Consider the following 7,701-nt stretch of genomic DNA (forward strand, 5'->3'; position numbering starts at 1 on the left):
GTCAAGGATAAATATTCAGGTAAACTAGAAGTTCCATCTGCTAAAGTGCATCCGCTGACCAGGTCTACCATGGCCCTGCTACTTACAGACATCTAAGAAAGTGGTCTCAGTCATGCTCATTCACTTGTTCTGTGGCCTATCAAGAGTCACACATAACGATGATTTTGCTTTTTTAAAAAAACCAAATACTTTATACGGTGAACTGTAGAAAAAACAATTCTAAATATAATTTAAAAATTCTAGAGAGTGGGCACAGCCAAGATAGCCAAATAGGAACAGCTGCAGTCTACAGCTCCCAGCGTGACTGACCCAGAAGACGGGTGATTTCTGAATTTCCATCTGAGGTACTGGGTTCATCTCACTAGGGAGTGCCAGACAGTGGGTGCAGGAGAGTGAGTGCAGCGCACCGTGTGCAAGCCGAAGCAGGGCTAGGCATTGCCTCACTCGGGAAGTGCAAGGGGTCAGGGAGTTCCCTTTCCTAGTCAAAGAAAGGAGTGACAGATGGACCTGGAAAATCGGGTCACTCCCACCCTTATACTGCACTTTTCCAACGGGCTTAAAAAACAGCACACCAGGAGATTATATCCCTCACTTGGCTCAGAGGGTCCTACACCCACGGAGTCTCACTGATTGCTAGCACAGCAGTCTGAGATCAAACTGCAAGGCGGCATCGAGGCTGGGGGAGGGGCACCGCCATTGTCCAGGCTTGCATAGGTAAACAAAGCAGCCGGGAACTTCGTACTGGGTGGAGCCCACCACAGCTCAAGGAGGCCTGCGTGCCTCTATAGGCTCCACCTATGGGGGCAGGGCACAGACAAACAAAAAGACAGCAGTAACCTCTGCAGACTTAAATGTCCCTGTCTGACAGTTTTGAAGAGAGCAATGGTTCTCCCAGCACGCAGCTGGAGACCTGAGAATGGCCAGACTGTCTCCTTAAGTGGGTTCCTGACCCCTGAACTCCAAGCAGCCTAAGTGGGAGGCACCCCCCAGTAGGGGCAGACTGATACCTCACACGGCCGGGTACTCCTCTGAGTCAAAACTTCCAGAGGAACGACCAGACAGCAGCATTGATGGTTCATGAAAATCTGCTCTTCTGCAGCCACTGCTGCTGTTACAAAGGCAAACAGCGTCTGGAGTGGACCTCTGGCAAACTCCAACAGACCTGCAGCTGAGGGTCCTGTCTGTTAGAAGGAAACTAACAAACAGAAAGTACATCCACACCAAAAACCCATCTGTACATCACCATCATCAAAGACCAAAAGGAGATAAAACCACAAAGATGGGGAAAAAACAGAGCAGAAAAACTGGAAACTCTGAAAAGCAGAGTGCCTCTCCTCCTCCAAAGGAATGCAGTTCCTCATCAACAATGGAGCAAAGCTGGAGGGAGAATGATTTTGACGAGTTGAGAGAAGTCTTCAGATGATCAAACTACTCCGAGCTACAGGAGGAAATTCAAACCAAAGGCAAAGAAGTTAAAAAACTTTGAAAAAAAATTAGACGAATGTATAACTAGAATAAACAATACAGAGAAGTGCTTAAAGGAGCTGATGGAGCTGAAATCCAAGGCTTGAGAACTACGTGAAGAGTGCAGAAGTCCCAGGAGCCAATGCAATCAACTGGAAGAAACAGTATCAGTGATGGAAGATGAAATGAATGAAATGAAGTGAGAAGGTAAGTTTAGAGAAAAAAGAATAAAAAGAAACGAACAAACCCTCCAAGAAATACGGGACTATGTGGAAAGACCAAAGCTACGTCTGATTGGTGTACCTGAAAGTGACGGGGAGAATGGAACCAAGTTGGAAAACACTCTGCAGGATATTATCCAAGAGAACTTCCCCAATCTAGCAAGGCAGGCCAACATTCAGATTCAGGAAATACAGAGAACACCACAAAGATACCCCTCGAGAAGAGCAACTCCAAGACACATAATTGTCAGATTCACCAAAGTTGAAATGAGGGAAAAAATGTTAAGGGCAGCCAGAGAGAAAGGTCGGGTTATGCACAAAGGGTAGTCCATCAGACTAACAGTGGATCTCTCAGCAGAAACTCTACAAGCCAGAAGAGAGTGCGGGCCAATATTCAACATTCTTAAAGAAAAGAATTTGGACCCAGAATTTCATATCCAGCCAAACTAAGCTTCATAAGTGAAGGAGAAACAAAATACTTTACAGACAAGTAAATGCTGAGAGATTTTGTCACCACCAGACCTGCCCTAAAAGAGATCTTGAAGGAAGCACTAAACATGGAAAGGAACAACTGGTACCAGCAACTGCAAAATCATGCCAAATTGTAGAGATCATTAAGGCTAGGAAGAAACTGCATCAACTAACGAGCAAAATAACCAGCTAACATCATAATGACTGGATCAAATTCACACATAACAATACTAAATTTTAATATAAACGGACTAACTTCTCCAATTGAAAGACACAGACTGGCAAATTGGATAAAGAGTGAAGACCCATCAGTGTGCTGTATTCAGGAAACCCATCTCACGTGCAGAGACACAGATAAGCTCAAAATAAAAGGATGGAGGAAGATCTACCAAGCAAATGGAAAACAAGAAAAGGCAGGGGTTGCAATCTTAGTCTCTGATAAAACAGACTTTAAACCAACAAAGATCAAAAGAGACAAAGAAGGCCATTACATAATGGTAAAGGGATCAATTCAACAAGAAGAGCTAAGTATCCTAAATATATATGCACCCAATACAGGAGCACCCAGATTCATAAAGCAAGTCCTGAGTGACCTACAAAAAGACTTAGACTCCTACACAATAATAATGGGAGACTTTAACACCCCGCTGTCAACATTAGACAGATCAACGAGAAAGAAAGTTAACAAGGATACCCAGGAATTGAACTCAGCTCTGCACCAAGTGGACCTAATAGACATCTACAAAACTCTCCACTCTAAATCAACAGAGTATACATTTTTTTCAGCACCAAACCTATTCGAAAATTGACCAAATAGTTGGAAGTAAAGCTCTCCTCAGCAAATGTAAAATAACAGAAATCGTAACAAACTGTGTCTCAGACCACAGTGCAATCAAACTAGAACTCAGGATGAAGAAAGTCACTCAGAGCTGCTCAACTACATGGAAACTGAACAACCTGCTCCTGAATGACTACTGGGTACATAACGAAATGAAGGCAGAAATAAAGATGTTCATTGAAACCAATGACAACAAAGACACAACATACCAGAATCTCTGGGACACATTTAAAGCAGTGTAGAGGGAAATTTATAGCACTAAATGCCCATAGGAGGAAGCAGAAAACATCCAAAATTGACACCCTAACATTAGAATTAAAAGAGCTAGAAAGCAAGAGCAAACACATTCAAAAGTTAGCAGAAGGCAAGAAATAACTAAAATCAGAGCAGTACTGAAGGAAATAGAGACACAAAAAACCCTTCAAAAAATTAATGAATCCAGGAGCTGGTTTTTTGAAAGGACCAAGAAAATTGATAGACCGCTAGCAAGACTAATAAAGAAAAAAAGAGAGAAGAATCAAATAGATGCAATAAAAAATGATAAAGGGGATACAATCTCCAATCCCACAGAAATACAAACTACCATCAGGGAATAATACAAACACCTCTATGCAAATAAACTAGAAAATCTAGAAGAAATGGATAAATTCCTCGACACATACACCCTCCCAAGACTAAACCAGGAAGAAGTTGAATCTCTGAATAGACAAATAACAGGCTCTGAAATTGAGGCAATAATCAATAGCTTACCAACCAAAAAAAGTCCAGGACCAGATGGATTCACATCCGAATTCTACCAGAGGTACAAGGAGGAACTGGCACCATTCCTTCTGAAACTATTCCAATCAATAGAAAAAGATGGAATCCTCCCTAAATCATTTTATGAGGCCAGTGTCATCCTGATACCAAAGCTGGGCAGAGACACAACAAAAAAAGAGAATTTTAGACCAATATCCTTGATGAACATTGATGCAAAAATCCTCAATAAAATACTGGCAAACCAGATAAAGCAGCACATCAAAAAGCTTATCCACCATGATCAAGTGGGCTTCATCCCTGGGATGCAAGGCTGGTTCAATATACACAAATCAATAAACATAATCCAGCATATAAACACAATGAAAGACAAAAACCACATGATTATCTCAATAGATACAGAAGAGTCCTTTGACAAAATTCAACAACCCTCCATGCTAAAATTTCTCAATAAATTAGGTATTGATGGGACGTATCTCATAATAATAAGAGCTATCTAAGACAAACCCACAGCCAATATCATACTGAATGGGCAAAACCTGGAAGCATTCCCTTTGAAAACTGACAAAGACAGGGATGCCCTCTCTCACCACTCCTATTCAACATAGAGTTGGAAGTTCTGACCAGGGCAATTAGGCAGGAGAAGGAAATAAATGGTATTCAATTAGGAAAAGAGGAAGTCAAATTGTCCCTGTTTGCAGGTGACACAATTGTATATCTAGAAAACCCCATTGTCTCAGCCCAAAATCTCCTTAAGCTGATAAGAAATTTCTGCAAAGTCTCAGGATACAAAATCAATGTACAAAAATCACAAGCATTCTTATACACAAATAACAGACTAACAGAGCCAAATCATGAGTGAATTCCCATTCACAATTGCTTCAAAGAGAATAAAATATCTAGGAATCCAACTTACAAGGGATATGAAAGACCTCTTCAAGGAGAACTACAAACCTCTGCTCATTGAATTAAAAGAGGATAGAACCAAATGGAAGAACATTCCAAGCTCATGGGTAGGAAGAAACAATATCATGAAAATTGCCATTCTGCCCAAGGTAATTTATAGATTCAATGTCATCCCCATCAAGCTACCAATGACTTTCTTCACAGAATTGGAAAAACTACTTTAAAGTTCATATGGAACCAAAAAAGAGCCCTCATCGCCAAGTCAATCCTAAGCCAAAAGAGCAACCCTGGAGGGATCACGCTACCTGACTTCAAGCTATACTACAGGGCTACAGTAACCAAAACAGCATGGTACTGGTATCAAAACAGAGTCATATATCAGTGGAACAGAACAGAGCCCTCAGAAATAATGCCACATATATACAGCTCTCTGATCTTTGACAAACCTGAGAAAAACAAGCAATGGGGAAAGGATTCCCTATTTAAAAAATGATTCAGGGAAAGCTGGCTAGCCATATGTAGAAAGCTGAAACTGGATCTCTTCCTTACACCTTATTCAAAAAATAATTCAATATGGATTAAAGACTTAAACATTAGACCTAAAACCATAAAAACCCCAGAAGAAAACCTAGGCATTACCATTCAGGACACAGGCATGGGCAAGGACTTCATGTCTAAAACACCAAAAGCAATGGCAACAAAAGGCAAAATTGACAAATGGGACCTAATTAAACTACAGAGCTTCTGTACAGCAAAATAAACTACCATCAGAGTGAGCAGACAACCTACAAAATGGGAGAAAATTTTCGCAACCTACTCATCTGACAAAGGGCTAATATCCAGAATCTACTATGAACTCAAACAAATTTACAAGAAAAAAGCAAACAACCCCATCAAAAAGTGGACGAAGGACATGGACAGACACTTCTGAAAAGAAGACATTTATGCAGCGAAAAAACACATGAAAAAATGCTCACCATCACAGGCCATCAGCGAAATGCAAATCAAAACCACAATGAGATACCATCTCACACCAGTTAGAATGGCGATCATTAAATGTCAGGAAACAACAGGTGCTGGAGAGGATGTGGAGAAATAGGAAAACTTTTCCACTGTTGGTGGAATTGTAAACTAGTTCAAACATTGTGGAAGTCGGTGTGGAGATTCCTCAAGGATCTATAACTAGAAATACCGTTTGACCCAGCCATCCCATTACTGGGTATATACCCAAAGGACTATAAATCATGCTGCTATAAAGACACATGCACAAGTATGTTTATTGCGGCACTATTCACAATAGCAAGGACTTGGAACCAACCCAAATGTCCAACATTGTATTAAGATAACGTGGCACATACACACCATGGAATACTATGCAGCCATAAAAAATGATGAGTTCATGTCCTTTTTAGGGACTTGGATGAAATTGGAAATCATCATTCTCAGTAAACTATCCCAAGGACAGAAAACCAAACACTGCATGTTCTCACTCATAGGTGGGAATTGAACAATGTGAACACACGGACAGAGGAAGGTGAACATCACACTCTGGGGAATGTCGTCGGGTGGGCGGAGGGTGGAGGGATAACTTTAGAAGATATACCTAATGCTAAATGTCGAGTGCTAAATGGGTGCAGCACACCAGCATGACACATGTATACATATGTAACTAACCTGCACATTTTGCACATGTACCCTAAAACTTAAAGTATAATAATAATAAAATTATTCTAGAGAGTTAAGATAACCTCATTTTTTAAAATACTGAAAATGTAAAGGGTCCATATAAAAAGATGTTTTAAGTACATACTTCCTATTTTAATAATTCACTTGCTTTGCTCTTAAAATCTCTATGAGAGAAATCCATATTTTACTCATGTCTTTTGGAAAGAGATTCAAAAGCAAAAGTAGCTGTGCTGTGAAATTTCATAAAATTTCTGGGATTTTTACAAGCTAAATTATTCAGTATTTTGTATTGTTATTACACTCATATATTGCCCAGAATATAAATACAGCAACCCAGCAACAGTAATTACAACAAAATTAAGCTAAATAGGTCTACAATCATTTGATTTCCTTATTAGATAAATGAAGTTTTCATAGAGGAAATGCAAATTCAGATCAGGTTACATAAGTTTAACTATTATTTAAACCTTATATAAAATTAAATCTAACCCTCACAAGTGCAAATCTGTAAGGAATCACTGTCAGGAATCTACAGGACTTGGCTCGTATTTACATTCGACCCACACTTAGAAATTTCATAAATGATGAGATGCAGGCCAAGGGGATTCCTCAAAGGGCTCCACCCAAAAGGAAAGGAAAGAGAGTTAAACAGAGAATTACCACTTACGTATTTGTGGGTAATCAGCTTATTCCTCAGCCTCTAGACAGTGAGGAGGATGAAAAAATGGAAGAAGATAGCAAAGAAGAGGAAGAAAAAGATCACAGTGAAGCGATGAAGCCAGAGGAATAACCTCAAAATTTACTGAGAGAAACAATCATGAAATTGCCCCTCCCTGAATCTTCAAAAGCTTACTTGACATATTTTAGAGACAAATAACTTAGATCAAAAAGAAAGAATGCCTACTGATAATTCCTTTAGTCCTGAAAATGTAGCATTTGTGAGGAGTTAAAAGAATTATTTCTTTCATCAGAGCAAATTATAGTGGAAAAAATATCACTTGTTACTCTCAGTAACTTAAAGTATGTATTGAGTGAATAAAAGAATCCCTTTTATAAAATCTATTTTTCTTTAAATCTTGGAAAACTGTTGTTTTAGCTCAAAGTGATTTTAAAGTGGAATGCAACAGTGGTCAAGACTTGTGTACCATAAATTCTTTTCTGATTCCTTACGAATCTCGTTCATTTTCATGTAGAAAATGAGAGCGAAACTACAAAGAAACGCCCGGTGCATCACGGCCTGGCGATGGTTTCCTGTTTCCTAAGACATGGGGAGTCTCCACTATGACCTGTTTCCAAAGAGGAAAGTGGAAAGGAGAGCGAAAACACGATGCTGCTTTTCCACTATTCTCTGGAGGTTTC

Source organism: Pongo abelii, chromosome Y (assembly GCF_028885655.2).
Source record: "Pongo abelii isolate AG06213 chromosome Y, NHGRI_mPonAbe1-v2.0_pri, whole genome shotgun sequence".
In the NCBI taxonomy this organism is placed as follows: domain Eukaryota; kingdom Metazoa; phylum Chordata; class Mammalia; order Primates; family Hominidae; genus Pongo; species Pongo abelii.